The 21,111-nt window shown below is 48.2% G+C and overlaps 1 protein-coding gene and 1 non-coding gene across 3 annotated transcripts in view; both read right to left on the bottom strand.

Annotated features, from left to right (window-relative positions):
• Window positions 1-21,111, bottom strand: part of CRTAC1 (cartilage acidic protein 1) — a 156,054-nt gene that overhangs the window by 97,897 nt on the left and 37,046 nt on the right. The gene's annotated exons all lie outside the window — the stretch shown is intronic.
• Window positions 1,670-1,807, bottom strand: LOC114810920. The gene has a single exon (XR_003758609.1). It is a non-coding gene; the product is annotated as a small nucleolar RNA SNORA7 (small nucleolar RNA).

Raw genomic sequence — 21,111 nt, 5'->3', positions numbered from 1 at the left:
TACCATCCACGGTGATAGAGAAGTCAGGGAGAGGACCGGGTTTGGGAGGGAAGATGAGGAGCTCAGTTTTGGTCATGTTGAGTTTTAGGTGGCGGGCCGACATCCAGGTAGAGATGTCTTGGAGGCAGGAGGAGATACGAGCCTGAAGGGACGGGGAGAGGACAGGGGCAGAGATGTAGATCTGTGTGTCATCTGCATAGAGATGATAGTTGAAGCCGTGAGAGCGAATGAGTTCACCGAGGGAGTGAGTGTATATGGAGAACAGAAGAGGGCCAAGAACTGACCCTTGAGGAACCCCAACAGTTAGAGGATGAGGGGGAGGAGGAGCCTGCGAAGGAGACCGAGAATGACCGGCCAGAGAGATAAGAGGAGAACCAGGAGAGGACGGAGTCCGTGAAGCCGATCACCTCAGCAGTTGGAGCCCTAAGGTTGATCTAGTGGAAAGAGCACAGCCTGGGAATCAGAAGACCAGGGTTTTAATCATGGCTCTGTCAGTCAATAACAATAATAATAATTCTGGTATTTGTTAAGTGCTTATTGTGTGCCACGCATTGTACAAAGTACTGGGGTGGATACAAGTAAATCTGGCTGGACAGCGTCCCTGTCCCACATTCATTCATTCAATAGTATTTTTTGAGTGCTGTCTGCAGAGCACTGAACTAAGCGCTTGGGAGAATACAACAATAAGCAGTCACATTCCCTGCCCACAATGAGCTTACAATCTTGAGTGGGGGAGGCAGACATCAATACAAATAAATAAATTACAGATATGTACATAAGTGCTGAGGGGCTGGCCTGGGTGGAGAGCAAAGGAAGCAAGTCAGGGTGATACAGAAGGGAGTGGGAGGTGAGGAAAAGTGGGGTTTAATCTGGGAAAGCCTCTTGGATGAGATGTGCCTTCAGTAAAGCTTTGAAGGGGGGAGTCTGTAGTCTTAATCACCATTTTACAGATGAGGAAATTAGGCACAGAAAAGCGAAGCAACTTGCCAAAGGTCACACAGCAGCTATGTGACATAGCCGGGATTAGAACCCACAACCTTCTGACTTCCAGGCATGTGCTCTATCCACTATGCCATGCTGCTTCCTGCTGCTGCTTTATATTGCTGCCTGCTGTACGACCTTGAAGGCACATCTCCTCCAAGAGGCCTTCCCAGACTAAGCCCCACTTTTCCTCATCTTCCACTCCCTTCTGCATCTTCCTGACTTGCTCCCTTTGCTCTCCCCTCACCCCCCAGATCTTACTAAATATGACTGAATGAAGGAATGAATCAATCAAATGAACTTCACTTCTCTGTGCCTCAGCTACCTAATCTGTAAAGTGGGGATAAAGACTGTGAGTCCCTTGTGGTACATGGACTTTGTCCAAGCTAATTTGTATCTACCCCAGCCTTAGTACTATGCCTGGGACATAGTAAGTGCTTAGCAGATATTTTGTACGTATATGTGTGTCTTGTCTTACGCCGTTGAGTCATTTCCGACCCATAGCGACACCACGGACACATCTCTCCCAGGACGCCCCACTCTCCATCTGCAATCGTTCTGGTAGTGTATCCATAGAGTTTTCTTGGTAAAAATACGAAAGTGGTAAACCACTGCCGCCTTCCGTAAACTCGAGTCTCCACCCTCGACTCTTTTCCATGCCGCTGCTGCCCAGCGTGGGTGAGTTTTGACCTGTAGCAGATTGCCTTCCATTTGCTAGCCACTGCCCAAGCTAGGAATGGAATGGGTAGGCCACTGCTTGACTCTTCCTCCCGTAACCGAGATTGGTAGAGTACTGGAAACTCTCCAGGTGTAACCCTGAGAGGGGGCATACTCGGTAGGAGGAGGTATATGTGTGTGTATGCGCATATAGAAAGTTTTGCCTCCCCTCTGCACTTAACTGCACTGCTGCTTGCTTACCTGCGGCTGCAGCCGTGCCAGAGTGGGAACACGACTGGCTGGGAAGAGGCTGTCTAAGTGGTGGTGTGCAATCCATCGGCAGTATTATTTATAGGACACTTCCTCTGTGCAGAGTATGGTATTAAGTGCTTGGGAGACTATAATAGAGACTTGATATGATCCCTGCCCTCAAGGAGTTTACAGATTTCCTGTTCAGAGGTTCTTGGTCCTGAAGTCTCAGGGCCAAAATTCATCCAGAATTCCTGATGAGACTACTCCCTCATCTATCTGTTTACTTATTTGTCATTTGTTTATTCACTTTATAAAATGGTATTTGTTAAGGGCTTACTATGTGTCAGGTACTGCCTCTATCACTGTATTGTACTTTCCCAAGTGCATAGTAGTGTTCTGCACACAGTAAGTGCTCCATAAATATGATTGAATGAATGAATGAAAATGCTGGGGCAGATACAAGGTAATTAAGCTGGACATTGTCCCAGTCCCTCATGGGGTTCACAGTCTTAATCCCCATTTTACAGATGAGGTAGCTGAGGAACAGAGAAGTACAGTGTCTTGCCCAGAGTCACACAGCAGGCAAATGGCAGAGCAAGGATTAGTACCCTGGTCCTCTGACTCCCAGGCCTGTGTTCTTTCCACTCAAATCACCTGCGAATCTTTATATCTGTTCTTTACTTTTTTAGAGTTTATTGGACAGTTAATGCTTCCTGCCTTCCCTCTGGTTTGCAAACTTTCTGAGGGCAGGGATCATATCTTTTACCTCATTTGTATGATCCCCAAACCCCTGGTTTAGTGCTCTGCTCTCAGTAGGCACTCAATAATGCTGTTGATACAATAATCATGAACTTGAATGAAAGCAGCAGATAAAAGATGGCCATCTGGCATTTGCAGGAGACAGAAGTGAGATTTAGCAGCTGTACCTGTGACAAAGCAGTTTACTCTGCTCATTCCAGATGGGGAAGATGCCAGAAAAGGTGCCCCAAATACAATCTGTCTCATCTTTTCCTGACTGGATAACTGTGATCAGTGGGATTACCTCTTGCAATTAAAATCTCTATTCTACTACAAACATGGGGATTTGGAGCAATAGGGATGAGGTTGTCATATGATCCACTGTCAACAGGAGAGGCCAGTACTGGAGAATCCTCTAAACCCCACTAAAATTCCTGGAAAATATGGAAATGTAATGGAACCCGAGGCAAGCAAGTCTTTCCGAGAAAACACAGTCATTTGTGTCATTTTAATGATCTTGGGATCGAAAGTAGGAAGTTGGACTCAGGACTTTGTAGTCTGGATAATTTTCTTCCAGAGCAGTGAGGGGGCATGCTGGGAATTGGAGCAGCCTTATGAATTAGGTCTAGGTTGGCCAGAGAGGCCCAAAATTCCTGAACAGGAGTCCCTCCCTCCCTTCCTTCCTACCTGGCGATGAAAAGAGGTCAGGAAGGATAGAATTAAAGCCTCTACTCTTTACTTTCTTAAAGGTTTGTTCACCCTCGTAAGACAACGCTAGAGCAAATGCTTCAAAAAAGTTTCCTTATTTATGTCTCCAGAACCCTTACAATCTGACCCCACCTTCACTGTTCTTACCCAGACCTAGCTAGAAGAGATTTTTCTTTATTTAATATTACAAAAGTCAACTATTTTAAAACAAGGTCATAATAAGATACCAACATTAACAATGCTTTTACAATAACCACATTATTCTCTCTACTCTCCCTCCCTCCAAAATGCCATTGCTGTTTCCCTGATTTCATGTCCACTTTTATCATTTCTTCTGAAAACCCTCTCATTTTGATTCCCAACCACCACAAGGAAAAGGGAAGGTAATCTCTGGGGTAATGCTTCCTATGTTCCAGGCACTGTACTAAGTACTGGTGTAGATGCAAAATTATAAGATTGGATGCGACTCTTGTCCCATATAGAGCTCACAATCTTAATGCCCATTTTACAGATGGGGTAACTGAGGCATAAAGAAGTTAAGTGACTTGTCTGAGGTCACACAGCAGACAAGCGGCAGAGCCAGGGTTAACACTTGAGTCCCCCGACTCCCAGGCCCGTGCTTTTCCACTGGGCCACACTGCTTCTCTTGACCAAACACAATATAACTCTTTGCATTCAGTAGATGTTCAGTACTCATGAATGGAACATAACCTTCTGTTCCATCAGAAAAACAAATCCATGACATCCTTGATCCAAGCATTGTTTCTTCACATTTTTGTTCCCAGTGAGATCCCTAGAACACCCACTCAACCTGAGCAGTGCCGAAAACTGATGTCTCTCAGGCCAACTCCTGATTTATTTTCTTGATTACATCCCTTAGAATGATTCCTGAAAGGCAGTTACAGGAGAAGCTGTGTGAACCTCAAAAGAGCCTCAATTAAAAATGGTAAATTTTAATCAACAACAATGAGACGGTCAGCGGCCCTCTTTAGTTCACCTGCTGCAGCACCTATGAAGAGGCACCTGATTACTTTGCCAATGAACATCAAAGCTAATTTGACTAGAATAATAAGGTAATAGATGAGTTGCTTGACTACAAGCACAAAGCTTTCAGCATTTTGAGGCTGAGAAGGGAGGAATCCCTTCCCAGCCCCAAGGTATCTTGTTTGGAGATTCGAAATGGACTAAAGGAAAGAGCACAGGCCCGGGAGACAGAGGACTTGGGTTTTAATTCCGGCTCTGCCAATTGCTTGCTTTATGTCCTTGGGTAAATGAGTTCACTTCTCTGTGCCTCAGATTTCTCAACTGTAAATGGAGATTAAATATCTGTTCTTCCTCCTACTTAGACTGTGAGAATCATATAGACAGGGACTGTGTCCAACTTGATTAACCTGTATCTACCACAGTGCTTAGAACAGAGCTTGAACATAGTAAGCTTATAGCAATAATAATAATAAAAACAACAACAAGATCGATGGATATCTTGGTTTTGATCATCTTAAAAAATGGACATAATTCCATGGTAGAAAGGACTTACAGACCTTTACTTTCCATTCCAGAAAGATCTGTGTGAGACTCAATCAATCAATGATATTTATTGAGTGCTTACTATGTGCAGAGCACTGTGCTTAGCACTTGGGAGAGTACACTGCAACAGAATTAGCAGACATGTTCCCTGCCCAAAATAAGCTTACAGTCTAGAAGGGGAGGCATACATTAAATTGATATTTATTATAATTTATAATATATAAGACTGTAAGCTCACTGTAGGCAGGGAATGTGTCTGTTATATTGTACTCTCCCAAGCACTTGGTACAGTGCTCTGCGCAAAGTAAATGCTCAATAAATACATTTGATTGATTGATTATCATGTGCATATATAAATAGATGTTATAATACATAAGTTCTCCTACACAATCTCAATCGACCTGCCAAAGTTACTGCTGGAATCTCAGTGAGAGTTCAGTTCATCAAGAAGCAAAATAGACACAATTTTCGCCATTTAACAGTTACAGGAAATACATCAAGAGTAGCGTGAAACTCTCTCTGCGGCCTTCTCTGACCTCGTGAATCAGTCAACTGAGGGACACTATGTGTCTAATACCAATCCATCTCTGACCCTTTCAAGGCTGAGAGGAATCAAACAATGCTGAACCATCCTACAACACTCTTCTTGGTATTTTGGCCTGGGCTGGTATTCCTGACCATGACCAAAATCCCAGTGAAGAGTGAAGCTTAACCACCGAATGGATGATCCTGTCTTGTCTTATGCTTTCGAATTGTCTCCGACCCATAGCGACTCCAAGGACACATCTCTCCCAGAACGCTCCCCCTCCATCTGCAATCGTTCTGGTAGTGTAGCCAATAGAGTTTTCTTGGTAAAAATACAGAAGCGGTTTACCATTGCCTTCTTCCGAGCAATAAACTTGAGCCTCCACCCTCGAGTCTCTCCCACGCCACTGCTATCAATGCCACTGCCACTGCACAGGTGAATTTTGATTTTTAGCAGATTGCCTTCCACTTACTAGCCACTGCCCAAGCTAGGAATGGAATGGGTGAGCCTCTGCTTGACTCGCCCTCCTGTAGTCGAGACGGGTAGAATACTGGAAACTCTCCGGGTGCCATCTTGCAAGTGGGAATGGAGGGTAAATATTTCTATTTAGATAGGTAGGTCCAGTTTACAAAGAATCTGAGTGAAAGAATAGATAACACTGTCGGGCTTTTCACAGTATTGCTTGTACAGGTTCATCCCTACCAATCATGTTCCTGCTGTGAAGGGAAGCAGCATGGTCTAGTGCATAGGCCAGGCCTGGGGGTCAGAGGGACCTGAGTTCTAATCCTCCCCCCCCCCGTTCACTGTGTGGGCAAGTCACTTAACGTCTCTGTGCCTCAGTTACCACATCTGTAAAATGGGGATTAAGGTTGTGAGCCCCATATGGGACAACCTGACTATCTCGTCTCTACACCAGTGCTTAGAAGATAGCGCCTAACCGATACCATAAAAACCCCCCAAAACAAGGGATTAAGCAAGAACGAGTGCAGCTCAGTGTGAAGGACACATGAGAATCTTAAATAAACAACCTGTTTGTGGCTCAAATGACAGCAGTATGATGTCAGTTGGTGGTTTCCAAGGTCACCTTCTCAGTAGCCAACGTGACCTGTACTGCTCACGTTATCCAGCTATTTTCAGGATCCTGGATGAGTCTGTCTACCATGTGCGGGGTGCATTCGGTGACTTTTTGGATAGAAACCATTTGGATAGAAAGGCAGCATGCCTAGTGGTTAGAGCCTGGGCCTGGGAGTCAGAAGAACCTGGGTTCTAATCCTGACTCCTCCATTTGTCTGCAGTGTGACCTTGGGCAGGTCACTTAACTTTCCTGTCCCCCTTTTCTGTAAAATGAGGATTAGGACTGTGAGCCCCATGTGGGACATGGACTGTGTCCTACCTGATTACCTTGTATCCACCCCAGTGCTTAGGACACTACCTGACACATAATAGGCACTTAACAAATACTATTAAAAACAAAAACCACTTCAGTCCCAGCAGATAGTCCCCTTATTCTGACTGATGCACAACGCCCCAGCTACCCTCTAGGATGTGAGATCATTAATAATAATAATAATAATGATAATAATAATGTTGGTATTTGTTAAGCGCTTATTATGTGCAGAACACTGTTCTAAGCGCTGGGGTAAACACAGGGGAATCAGGTTGTCCCACGTGGGGCTCACAGTCTTCATCCCCATTTTACAGATGAGGGAACTGAGGCACAGAGAAGTTAAGGGACTTGCCCACAGTCACACAGCTGACAAGTGGCAGAGCTGGGATTTGAACTCATGAGCCCTGACTCCAAAGCCCGTGCTCTTTCCACTGCGCCAGGTAATGGGTCTACCAAATCTGCTACATCATACTCTCCCAAGCACTTAGTACAGTGTTCTGCACACAGTAAGCACTCAATAAATACCACTGATCGATGAACGGATTGTGCAGATTAGACTAAAGGTGCTTACAAAATGCTTACAGGATGCTGGACAGGAAATTAAGATCCTTCGATAGCAAATTCTCCTGCCTCTCTTCTTCTGACAAACGGATACACCAGCAAACTCGGCTCTGTCCTTGCAAGTGCGCACTTACAGAGGGAGTGGGAAGGAGGGAAGGGGAGCGGGGATGGAAGAAAAGGGGAACAAGAGCAAGCCAGAGGCTCGAGGCAATGGCAGAAAGGAAATCCAGGGCTAGGAATTACCATGAGGGACCAATTTGGGGCTGGGAATGACAATGGGGCTTGGACTGCAAGCCCACAGACAGTCAGCTTGGCAGAAGTAGAGGAGATAAGGGAAGGAGGACCTCCGGGAGACAGTGCGGGGAAGGGGGACTGGGATGAGAGCCGAGAAAGAGGAAAGAAGGCTGGAGAGAAGAGAGTTCATAAAAACCAGGCTCTTTTCCCTTATCTCAGCTAGTTCTGATTACTGGTGAGCCTCTAGAGGAGCCTGATTATTTTTTATTCCTTGGAAGTCATCTTTCACAAAAGGCCAACCGACAAAGAAATCCAACATTGATTTAAATATGCAATTGCAGCCTTTGGTTGCCTGAGAAAACAGGTGTTTGAAGATGATGACAATAAATCCAAAGCTATGTTTATGGTCTAAAAGGCAGTTGTAATCCTCACCGTGCAATATGGAGCTGATACATGGACAACAGAGAAGAAATACCTCCAGTAGCTAGAGTAATATCATCAATGGTCCCTGGAGAAAATACTTAAAATAGTTTGAAGACACAGGCACGGACTCTCGAAAGCAAACAGCATCAGCATCTAGGAGTTGGTCACAGGGAAAACAACATCATTAAGATGCCCAAGCATACAGACTTTCAAAACAAGTCTGATTTTTCCGACACAGAAAATGAGGGGAATCTAGAGAGGGGAAGACTAAGTGTTTTAAAGCTGTTCTCGAAACCAAGGAAAGGGTGTTATGCGGGACTAATGCTCAAGATAGCTTTGCCTAGAGAAATAAATGTGGGACAGTCATTTAAGGGATTAAACCTTTGGTTATGACAACGAGGGTTGGAAGAGTGGATTTGACAGAAACAATGAAGGGAAGACAAAGTTAACGACCCAGGAAATTAAGGTCGTTAGGCCTTGGTTGATGTAGATAATAAGCTCCTTGAGGGCGTGGATCAGGTCTACTGATTTTATTGTACTCTCCCAGCTATTTAGCACAGTACTCTGCACAGACTAAGCACTCAATAAATACTATTATTATTATTAATAATAATGATAATAATGGTACCTGTTAGGTGCTTACTATGTGCCAAGTACTGTTTTAAGCACTAGGGTAGATACAAATTAATTAGGTCGGACACAGTTCCTGTCCCACTTGGGGCTTACACTCTCATCCCAATTTTACAGATGAGGTAACTGAGGCAAAGAGAAGTTAAGGGATTTACCCAAGGTCACACAGAGGACATGTGGTGGAGTCAGGATTAGAACCCTCCCCCCTCTCCTCCCCATCCCCCCGACTCGCTCCCTTTGCTCTACCCCGCTCCCTGCCCCACAGCACTTGTGCATATATATAAAAATCTACATATTTATAGTTATAATTCTATTTATTTTTATTAATGATGTGTATATATGTATAATTCTACTTATTTATAATGACGTAACTGATGCCTATTTACTTGTTTTGATGTCTCCCTCCCTCCCTTCTAGACTGTGAACCCGGTGTGGGCAGGGATTGCCTCTATTGCTGAATTCTACTTTCCAAGCGCTTAGCACAGTGCTCCGCACACAGTAAGCGCTCGATAAATATGATTGAATGAATGAATGAACCCAGGTCCTTCTGCCTCCCAGGCCCTTGTTCTATCCACTAGCCACGCTGATTGATTAGCCAACTTCAGCTCCATAGACAACGGATTCATAAAATTACATTCTTTGATTGATCAAAGAGAATCAGTCCCTCACCCCATTCCAAACTATTCAAGCTGTACCCACTCTCTACTTCCCACCCCCGGGCGACGACGTCCTTCTTGTCACCATGTTACGTTACCTTAGCCGCCGCCTACGGCCCCAACCCATCCCGGACAACCTCAGGGCCCCCCCGCCGCCACAGGGACATTTGGTCATGAGCTCTGGGACTCTCTCGGCCGCTGGCTGCTTGACTTTGAGTCTGATAGGGTAGGGTCGGCTCGTCCCCCGACCCTGGTCATCGCCTGCTTATTAACACTATTGCATTGTGTCTTACTGTACCATGTTGCTATATTAGCGATTTCGCTTGTTATCGTTCATTGTCGTCAGTGCTGCCACCCACCTCTCTGGCCTCACCGGCCGCCTGACTTTGAGTTTGATCGGGTCGCCCCTTAATCGAGCCTACCCCCGACCCTGGTCATCGCCCGCTTATTAACACTACTATATTGTATCATACTGTATCAAGAGAAGCAGCGTGGCTCAGTGGAAAGAGCACGGGCTTTGGAGTCAGAGGTCAATTAGACTGTAAGCCCGTCAAACGGCAGGGACTGTCTCTATCTGTTGCCGACTTGTTCATCCCAAGCGCTTAGTACAGTGCTCTGCACATAGTAAACGCTCAATAAATACTATTGAATGAATTGAATGAAGGTCATGGGTTCGAATCCCGGCTCGGCCACTTGTCAGCTGTGTGACTTTGGGCAAGTCACTTTACTTCTCGGTGCCTCAGTTACCTCATCTGTAAAATGGGGATTAAGACTGTGAGCCCCACGTGGGACAACCTGATTCCCCTGTGTCAACCCCAGCGCTTAGAACAGTGCTCAGCACATAGTAAGCGCTTAACAAATACCAACATTATTATTATTATTATGTTGCTATATTTAGCACTACTGTATTGTATCATACTGTATCATGTTGCTATATTACCGATTTCATTTGTTACTGTTTATTGTCGCCAGTGCTGCCACCCACCTCTCTGGCCTCGCCATGTCCCTCCTCCCCCCCCCCCCCGCCCCTTCCTATCCTCCCCTTCCCCTTCCCCTCTCTCGCTCAGTTCTTTCCCGCTCTCTCCTCTGTCTCCTCCCCCCCTCCCCTCCCCCGCCCTAGAACCCCACTTTACCAGCGCTACCCCTCTTCCCCCTCCCCCTACTCTCCCCCCCACCAAACCCCCTCCTCACCCCTTCCTCCCTTCTCTCTTCCCCACCCACGCCCCATCCCAGTCCTCCTGTCCCACCGCCACCCCTCATCCCCCTCTCCCCGTCCAGGGCCCCGCCACCTCCTTCCCATCCAAACCCTCCCCTCCCCCCACCCTTCCCCCTTCCCCCCCTTGCACCCACAGCTACTTTCAAGTGTGGCCTCTGGAACCCCCGCTCTATTACAGGTAAGCTACCTTTCGTCCATGACCTTTTCCTCTCCCGCTCTCTCCTCCTCCTCGCCCTTTCGGAAACGTGGCTCTCTCCCGAAGACACGGTCTCCGCCGCCGCCCTCTCCGGCGGAGGCCTCTCCTTCTCCCACTCCCCCAGACTCACCGGTAAGGGAGGAGGCGTCGGCTTCCTCCTCTCGCCCCGTTGCCGCTTCCGCACTATCCCTCCTCCCCCCTCCCTCTCCTTCCCCTCCTTCGAAGCCCATATCATTCGCCTCTACCACCCCCTCCAGACACTTGTCGCCGTCATCTACCGCCCTCCCGGTCCCACCTCCGACTTCTTCAACCACCTGGACCCCTTTCTCACCTTCCTTCTCTCCTTCTCTCTGCCCACTCTGATCCTCGGAGACTTCGACATCCACATGGATGTACCCGACGTCTCCTCTGCCGCCCGCCCGCTATCCCTCCTCGACTCTGCCGACCTCCTCCTCCACCGTACCGCGCCCACTCACCGACTCGGTCACACCCTCGATCTCGTCATCTCCTACCGCTGCACTATCTCCTCCCTCACCGACTCTGAAATCCCTCTCTCTGACCATAACCTTCTCACCCGCCTCATCTCTCACACTCCCTCCCCCTGCAAATCTTCGCTACTGCCCCACAGAGACCTCCGCTCTCTCGATCCCATCCGTCTTTCCAAAAGCATCTCTCCTCACCTTGCCGCCCTGTCCTCACTTCCCACTCTCGACGATCGGGTCTCCGCTCTCGACTCCACCCTCTCTACTCATCTCGACTCTCTCGCCCCCCTTTCCCTCCGCCGCTCTCGCTCCACTAACCCACGGCCCCGGATCGCCTCCTCCGTCCGCCTCCTACGCTCCTATGCTCGAGCTGCCGAGCGCCGCTGGCGAACGTCCAAGCACCGAGCCGACCTCACACGCTTCAAATTTATCCTTTCCTGCCTTAACTCTGCCCTCTCCTCTACCAGGCAAAACTTCTTCTCCTCCCTCATCGACACCCATGCCCGTCACCCCCGCCGATTGTTCCGGACCTTTAACTCTCTCCTTAGGCCCCCTGTTCCTCCCCCTCCCCCGTCTCTCACCCCCAATGATCTGGCCACCTATTTCCTCACGAAAATCAACACGATCAGGTCTGAGCTCCCCAGAGTCACCCCTCCGCCTCTCCCCTCCCCCCCACCGACCCTCTCCCCTACTTTCCCATCCTTCCCTGCAGTATCCTCAGAGGAGATCTCCTCCCTCCTCGCGAGTGCCACCCCCTCCACCTGCGCCTCGGACCCCATTCCCTCTCACCTTATTAAAACCATCGCCCCTGCCCTCCTCCCTTCCTTAACTTCTATTTTTAACCACTCAATCTCCAAGGGCTCCTTCCCCACTGCCTTCAAACATGCCCACGTCTCCCCCATCCTAAAAAAACCCGCTCTCGACCCCACTTCCCCCTCCAGTTATCGCCCTATTTCCCTACTGCCCTTCCTTTCCAAAATCCTAGAACGAGTCGTCTACAATCGATGCTCAGAATTCCTTAACTCCCATTCTCTCCTAGACCCCCTCCGATCTGGCTTCCGTCCCCTCCGCTCTACCGAGACTGCTCTCTCTAAGGTCACCCGTGACCTCCTTCTTGCCAAATCCAATGGCTCCTACTCCATTCTGATCCTCCTCGACCTCTCTGCTGCCTTTGACACTGTCGACCATCCCCTCCTCCTCCATACCTTATCTCACCTTGGCTTCCTCTCCCGGTTCTCCTCTTACCTCTCTGGCCGGTCATTCTTGGTCTCCTTCGCTGGCGCCTCCTCCCCCTCCCATCCTTTAACTGTCGGAGTTCCTCAAGGGTCAGTTCTCGGCCCTCTTTTGTTCTCCATTTACACTCACTCCCTCGGTGAACTCATTCGCTCTCACGGCTTTGACTACCATCTCTACGCAGATGACACGCAGATCTACATCTCCGCCCCTGTCCTCTCCCCCTCCCTTCGGGCTCGCGTCTCCTCCCGCCTCCGGGACGTCTCCACCTGGATGTCGGCCCGCCACCTAAAACTCAACGTGAGCGAGACCGAGCTCCTCATCTTCCCTCCCGAACCCGGTCCTCTCCCGGACTTCCCTATCACCGTGGATGGCACGACCGTCCTTCCCGTCTCTCGGGCCCGCGATCTCGGTGTCATCCTTGACTCGTCTCTCTCGTTCACCCCATACATCCTATCCGTTACCGAGACCTGCCGGTTTCACCTTTACAATATCGCCAAGATCCGCCCTTTCCTCTCCACCCAGACGGCTACCTTACCGCTACGGGCTCTCGTTATATCCCGGCTAGACTACCGTGTCGGCCTTCTCTCTGACCTCCCTTCCTCCTCTCTCGTCCCGCTCCGGTCTATTCTTCACTCCGCTTCCCGCCTCATCTTTCTGCAGAAACGATCCGGGCATGTCACTCACCTTCTTAAACAACTCCAGTGGTTGCCTATCGACCTCCGCTCCAAACAAAAACTCCTCACTCTAGGCTTCAAGGCTCTACATCACCTTGCCCCTTCCTACCTCTCCTCCCTTCTCACTTCCTACCGCCCACCCCGCACGCTCCGCTCCTCTGCCGCCCACCTCCTCGCCCACCTCGCCTATCCCGCCGTCGAACCCCGGGCCACGTCCTCCCGCCGTCCCGGAACGCCCTCCCTCCTCACCTCCGCCAAACCGATTCTCTTCCCCTCTTCAAAACCTTACTTAAAACTCACCTCTTCCAAGAGGCCTTCCCAGACTGAGCTCCCCTTCTCCCTCTACTCCCTCTACCGCCCCCCCTTCACCTCTCCGCAGCTTAACCCTCTTTTCCCCCCATTTCCCTCTACTCTTCCCCCTCTCCCCGTCCCCTCAGCACTGTACTCGTCCGCTCAACTGTATATATTTCCATTACCCTATTTATTTTGTTAATGAATCGCCTTGTTAATTTGTTAATGTACATCGCCTTGATTCTATTTAGTTGCCATTGTTTTTACGAGATGTTCTTCCCCTTGACTCTATTTATCGCCATCGTTCTTGTCTGTCCGTCTCCCCCGATTAGACCGTAAGCCCGTCAAACGGCAGGGACCGTCTCTATCTGTTGCCGACTTGTTCATTCCAAGCGCTTAGTACAGTGCTCTGCACATAGTAAGCGCTCAAGAAATACTATTGAATGAATGAATGAATGAACCATTAGAAAAAGATTTACTTATTGAGGGTGCACTCTGTGTAAAGCTGTGGGGAGTTAGACAAGACTGCAGCCAGTCCCTGCTCTCGATTGGTTTAGAATCTAGTAGGGGAGGCAGCGTGGCTCAGTGGAAAGAGCACGGGCTTGGGAGTCAGAGGTCATGGGTTCAAATCCCGGCTCCACCGCTTGTCAGCTGTGTGACTGTGGGTAAGTCACTTAACCTCTCTGTGCCTCAGTTAGCTCATCTGTAAAATGGGGATGAAGACTGTGAGCCCCACGTGGGACAACCTCATTACCTTGTATCTACCCCAGTGCTTAGAACAGTGCTCTGCACATAGTAAGCGCTTAACAAATACCAACATTATTATTATTATTAAACATAAATACAAAAGCATATTAGAAAAGTGCATTGGTCAATCAATCAATCAATCAATCAGTCAATGGTATTTATTCAATACTTACTGTGTGAAGAACACCGTTCTAAGCACTTGGAAAAATAAAATGGAATTGGTAGACATGTTCCCTGCCTGCTCTCAAGGGGTTTACAACCTAGTGAAGGAGCTAGGGAGCTAAAAAGATGCATGAAAAACAGAACAACATCAGGAAACTTTTTTTTTAAAGGGTATTTGTTCAGCACTCACTATGTTCTAGGCACTGAACAAAGTACTGGAGTAGATAAAAGCTAGTTAGGTTGGACACAGTCCAGGTCCCACGTGGGGCTCACAGTCTTAACCCCCATTTTACAGATGAGGTCACTGAGGCACAGAGAAGTTAAGAGACTTTCCCAAAGTCACACAGAGCAGATAGGAGGTGGAGCCTAGGCGAGAACCTAGGTCCTCTGATTCCCAGACCTCTGCTCTTTCCACTAGGCCAATGCTGCTTCTCGATATAATATGTTAGAAAACTATATCCAATTTATAAATTTGTAATTTATCTATCTGTGCTGTTTTGTAGACTTTCCTAACCAGAGATAGATGTGGTCGTCCCATATTTCCCTGGTGCTCCCCTTACCTAATGCTTCTTTTTGGTCAGCTTTGGTTGCTGATTGATCTGCTTTCTCCTCTGTTCTGATTCTGGTTAATAATAACTGGTATCTGTTAAGCGCTTACTATGTGACAGGCACTGTACTAAGCGCTGGGGTGATATAAGCAAATTGGGTTACACACAGTACCTGTCTCACATGGGACTCACAGTCTCAATCCCCATTTTAGAGATGAGGTTACTCAGGCACAGAGAAGTGAAGTGGCTTGCTGAAGGTCACCCAGGAGGTAAGCAATGGAGCCAGGATTAGAACCCATGATCTTCTGACTCGCAGCCTGTGCTCTAACCACCACGCCATGCTGTTTCTCAAATTAAACAGCGGTGATGGCTTGTGGTTGGGTTTTCCAGTTGGTGGATTTTCTGGATTCATTCATGCATTCATTCATTCATTCAGTTGTATTTATTGAGCCCTTACTGTGTGCAGAGCAGTGTACTAAGCATTTGGGAAAGTACAATACAGCAATAGAGACAATCCCTGCCTACATGAGCTCACAGTCTAGAATGGGGGAGACAGACATCCATATAAATAAATAAAATTATACTTATATCCGTAAGTGCTCTGGGGCGGGCGGGGGGTGGGGTGGGGGGAGACCATACTTCCCATACTGATTCCAAGGAGAACCCCACAGTGTGGTGGAAATAGCCATTGTTCGGCTCTGATACATGGAAGGTGTTATGACTCTTGTACTTCAGCTCTGCCTGGCGGGTCCAAAATCGAGGATGGGACTGGGGTTTTGCTAAGGTCTTGGTGGCGCAGGAAAAGTTCCCATGTTATGTAGGCGAGCCTGTACCATCAGCTCTTTTATCCTTCCCACTGGTTTCCCTACCTCTAATAGGTTCATCTGAGTCGCGATCTGGGTTTCTATTTACTGTGTGTGAGGCACCAGGACTGACGTTCTGATCCTTTGTTCTTCAGGAGGTGGGCTTTTGAACACAGGAAAAAGGAACTCGAATGAGTGTATTCTGCAACACACTTATACTGTGGAAAAAGGAACCAGCTCACACTATGCTGGTGCAATACAATCAGGAAACAAGCCATAACATCAACTTTATTCCTAGACTATGTATTTTTTATCAGCAATTAGTGCTTAAACACAGTAAGAATTGAATAATTACTATTATTCCTACTACTTTTACTACTTCTTAATACCTATTTAATGGCAGGATAATCAGGCAGAGTTCTAATTGTGGGATCTTGGGCAAATCACAACTTCTCTGTGTCTCAGTTTCCTCAACTATAAAAAATGAGGATTCAATACCCGTTCTCCCTCCTGCTTAGACTGAGAACCCCATGTGGGACAGGAACTGTGTCCGACCTGATTACCTTGTATTTACCCCAGGGCTCAGAATAGTGCTTGACACACACTAAGTGCTTAAATGTTATTTTTCTAATTGTTGTTTTTATTATTGTTCTTGTTACCAAAGAGTCCTAGATGCTTGAAAATAAAAGATATTGTCTAGAATCTCTCTTTGACATAAAGTTCTCTCCTGCACAATCCTAGATTTCATTAAAGCCTCAGTCTATTGTATTTTCTGGGGTTAAATCTGAACGTCACAGCTCATGCCTTAGCAGTTGAGTCAGGTTCAGTGATGTTGATGGTCAAACAGCAGCAGCAGCAGTGCCTTTGAGAGAACATCTCTTGCATCCTTTCACGCTTTTTCCGTGAAAATTCAGTAATGCATTTTGCTAGAACTCCTTGCCTTTTGGGGGGACATTTGACTCCATTCTGTAGTTATGCATTAGTGTCATAATAATAATGATGGCATTTGTTAAGCGCTTACTATGTGCCAAGCCCTGTTCTAAATGCTGGGGTAAATACAAGGTAATCAGGTTGTCCCACATGGGGCTCACAGTCTTAATCCCCATTTTACAGATGAGGTAACTGAAGCCCGGAGAAGTTAAGTGACTTGCCCAAGGTCACACAGCTGATAAGTGGTGGAGTCAGTCTTAGAACTCATGACTCCCAAGCCCGTGCTGTTTATCCTAAGCCTAGCTGCTTCTCTAGTGTCACCCCCCTGACACCCACACATGCACTAACCCAACCTTCCTTCCCCAAATCCTGGTCCAGTAAGGTAGACCATTCTGGATTCCTGGAAGTTTCAAAATCGTTCCCACCACACCCCAGGTGTCAATATTAAATAATATTGGTGGCATTGGTGAAATGCTCACTATGTGCCAAGCACTAGGCTAAGCTCTGGGATAGATAAAAGAAAATCAGTTGGGACACAATCCCTGCCCCACATGGGTCTCACAGTCTAAGGGGGAGAAAGAACATATTGAATATCCATTTGATAGATGAGGAAGCTGAAGCACAGAGAAGTTAAGTGACTTGACCAAGATCATACCCCCCTGACTCCAAGACCTGGGCTTTTTCCACTAGGCAGTGCTTGCTTCTCAAAATTGTGAACCCACAAGGCCCCGATGGGGTAGTCTCCCAAGCCCTTCATACAGTACCTTGCACACAGTCGGTGCTCAGTAAATAACCATGAAAATGAAGAGAGAGGGCTCACGGGAAAATCAACATGGGAACCCAGAGAACTCACAGCGCGTGAGCCCCGGCCAGGACACCAGGCTGTAGAGCCGGGGAGAAAGCAGCAGAGAGAGTCGTCTCGAAGAGGGCCATGAGAATTTGATGAAATTCTGACCGAAGCTGCTAAACGTGAACGTTCTCGCTAATGCACACCACTAGCTCCACTGCTCCATAGGATGAACATTGTGAAAAGGAGGCCCGGACCCAAGCAGGGGAGCGGATTGGATCTGAGATTTTCTCCAGGAGCTGAGGGGGTAATAGCTCTCTGAGGGAGGACTGGGGGCATGGTTTGGCAAAGAGGAGGTTGGAAACTGTTCCAGAGAGAAGGAGTGACAATCGCAATGACTTAGAGATGGAAAATTGATTTGGGAGTGAGGGGGAAGCAGGTGGGCCGGGGAAGAGCGAATCGCACAAGCTGGGTGCCAAGAGAAGATGATTTTTGGCTGTGGGAGAGATGGCTGAGAGCGAGTCAGACTGAAGCTGGGGTTGTCTAGGGACAGAGCTGCTCAGTGCACAGTTTCCAACTTGCGTGGTGGGGCGTGCTTTCCTGTGATTTCACGTCAGCCATGTACCCCAGCTGCCCCTAGAGAGGGCATATGACTGTAGCCATTGGAGGTCATCAAGATTGTGAGTGGCAGCAGTCCTGGCCGGTCCAGAAGTTGGGCCAACAGCTGTTTGTAATGAGCTCGCTCCCTTGATTCATCCTCTCTCCCAGCCCCGCCCCACTTATGTAATAATAATACTAACAATAGTATTTGTAAAGCGCTTACTGTGTGCCGAGAACTGTACTAAGCGCTGGGGTGGATACAGGCAAATCGGCTTGGACTTGGTCCCTGTCCCACGTGGGGCTCCCAGTTTCAATCCCCATTTTACAGCTGGGGTAACTAAGGCAAAGAGAAGTGAAGTGATTTACTCAAGGCCACACAGCAGACATGTGGTGGAGGCGGAATTAGAACCCATGACCTTCTGACTCCTGGGCCCATGCTCCGTCCACTGTGCCATGCTGCTTCTCATGTCATGTCTGTGGCTCAGTGGAAAGAGCACGGGCTTGGGAGTCAGAGGTCATGAGTTCGAACCCCGGCTCTGCCACTTGTCAGCTGTGTGACTGTGGGCGAGTCACTTAACTTCTCTGTGCCTCAGTTACCTCATCTGTGAAATGGGGATTAACTGTGAGCCTCACGTGGGACAACCTGATTACCCTGTATCTACCCCAGGGCTTAGAACAGTGCTCGGCACATAGTGAGCGCTTAACAAATACCAACATTATTATTACCTTATATGGGTGTCTGCCTCCCCCTCTAGACTGTAAGTTCCTTGTGGCCAGGGAATGTGTCTGTTATGGAGTTATTTCGTACTCTTCCAAGCGCTTAGTAGAGTGCTCTGCCCACGGTAAGTGCTCAATAAATACAACTGACTGACTGCAAACAGTTCAATCAATAGTATCGATTCATTCATTCAATAGTATTTATTGAGCGCTTACTATGTGCAGAGCACTGGACTAAGCGCTTGGAATGAACAAGTCGGCAACAGATAGAGACAGTCCCTGCCGTTTGACGGGCTTACGGTCTGATCGGGGGAGACAGATTGCGTGCTTACAGTCTAGGGGGCAAACAAGGTGGGCAAACTCTTGGGTGTGCCCCCAAAGGAGAATGGTGCACGGGCAAACACACACAGCTGCACACCCACTTGAAAATGCCCCAGTCTCCTGCGTGCACTCGGAGAACACTGTTGTTCAGAAGGCTCCAGTAAGCCTCTTCTAATGCCGCCCTTGCGTGTGTGAGGGGCAGGGGGACGAGAAAAGGGGACACACAGCTCACGGTCTTCGTCTCCATCTCCATCTCCTCCTGGCAGCCCACCTGAGCCGGCACACCGGCTCATATTTGCCTCAATTAATGGGATTTCCACAGCGGTAGTGAGTGCTGTCAGCACAGCCCCACTCCAGAGGAGGCCGGGGCCCAGGACTGGAGCTCGGGGTGGTCTCGGGACCTCAGGATCAGAGCAGTGCAGACGGGCACATTCTCGGCCACTAAGACGGTAGGAGCAGCGGGATGTTCGGAGGACCCGTTACCCGGCTCCGATCATCTCTGATTCCTCCTGGGCCGGGGGCAAGCTGTTTTGGGCTTCACCACAGCCTAGAGAACCTCGCGATGATTTGACTTCAACACATTTGTAAATCCTTCGATATCGGTTTGTAGACATTTTATGGGCGAGGAACAGGTCGCTTCTGCATCTGTACTCTCCAAGCACCTGATATGGGATGCTGCACCATGGAGGTGCTCAGTAAATGCTAGTAATCGTGGTAATACTATTTATTAAGTGCTTTCTGTGTGGAAAACACTGCGCTAAACACTGGGAAAGGAAACCTGGTTGAGAATTTATTTAAGCATAAAATTACGCTCAATGTAGGCAGGGAATGTGTCTATCAACTCCACAGCATGGCCTGGTGGATAGAGCAAGGGCCTGGGAGTCAGAAGGACGTGGCTTCTGATCCTAGCTCTGCCACTTGTCCGCTCTGTGACCTTGGGCGAGTCACTCAACTTCTCTGTGCCTCAGTCACCTCATCTGTTTCTATTGATTCTATTTAGTTGCCATTGTTTTTACGAGATGTTCTTCCCCTCGACTCTATTTATCGCCATCGTTCTCGTCTGTCCGTCTCCCCTGATTAGACCGTAAGCCCGTCAAATGGCAGGGACTGTCTCTATCTGTTGCTGACTTGTTCATTCCAAGCGCTTAGTCCAGTGCTCTGCACATAGTAAGTGCTCAATAAATAAATACTATTGAATGAATCTATAAAATGGGATTTAAGACTGTAAGCTTTAGCTTGTATCCACCCCAGAGCTTAGAACAGTGCTTGCAAACAGTAAGCGCTTAACAGATACAATCATCATCATTGTCATTGTATTGTACTTTCCCCAGTGCTTAGTACAGTGCTCTGCCCACAGTAAACGCTCACTAAGTGCCACTGATTGATAAGAAGTAACTAATGCTATTACTAAAACTGGGCTAAGCGGCAAGTTCACCCATCACCCACCAACCCAAATAACAACTGACTCTCTTGGAAAGGGCCCAGAGAATTTTAATCCAGATAGCTATGGGTGCGGGTCATCTGGCCTAGCCTGGTTTAGGTTTGTTCCAGAGGCTCTGCTCAATCAGCTCTGCCTGGTCCTGAGCAGACCAAAGCCCCCGATGAGCCCAGAATGGCATCGACGCTCTCCCGCAAAGCTCTTTTCCTCCTCCTCTCCTTCCAGCTGTAGATCAGTCCTGAACCCCGGGGCCCAACCAGGATTTTGTGCTTTCCCAAATGCTTAGTACAGTGATCTGAATATAATAAGTGCTCAGTAAATATAAGTGATTGACTGACAACCCAAGTCCCAGGGAGGTGACAGAAGGGACCTCTTTCTACCCCTGTTTCCGGGGCATCACAATATGCCTTGCTCTGTGTCTGTTGTCCCTTTAGTACAGTGGGGCTGGGACTTCCCCACACTGCTCCACACTGGAGGAATTCACTACTTAACTCACAGCCCCCCCCAAATTCAGTGGGGAATTAGAATCGGGAATGCGACGAGGAGCATTCATTCATTCATTCATTCAATAGTATTTATTGAGCGCTTACTATGTGCAGAGCACTGTACTAAGCGCTTGGAATGAACAAGTAGGAAACAGATAGAGACGGTCCCTGCCGTTGGACGGGCTTACGGTCTAATCG

Source organism: Ornithorhynchus anatinus, chromosome 3, assembly GCF_004115215.2.
Source record: "Ornithorhynchus anatinus isolate Pmale09 chromosome 3, mOrnAna1.pri.v4, whole genome shotgun sequence".
Lineage (NCBI taxonomy): Eukaryota > Metazoa > Chordata > Mammalia > Monotremata > Ornithorhynchidae > Ornithorhynchus > Ornithorhynchus anatinus.
Note: the sequence above shows the minus strand (reverse complement) of the source record. Positions and strands in the feature narration are given on the sequence as shown.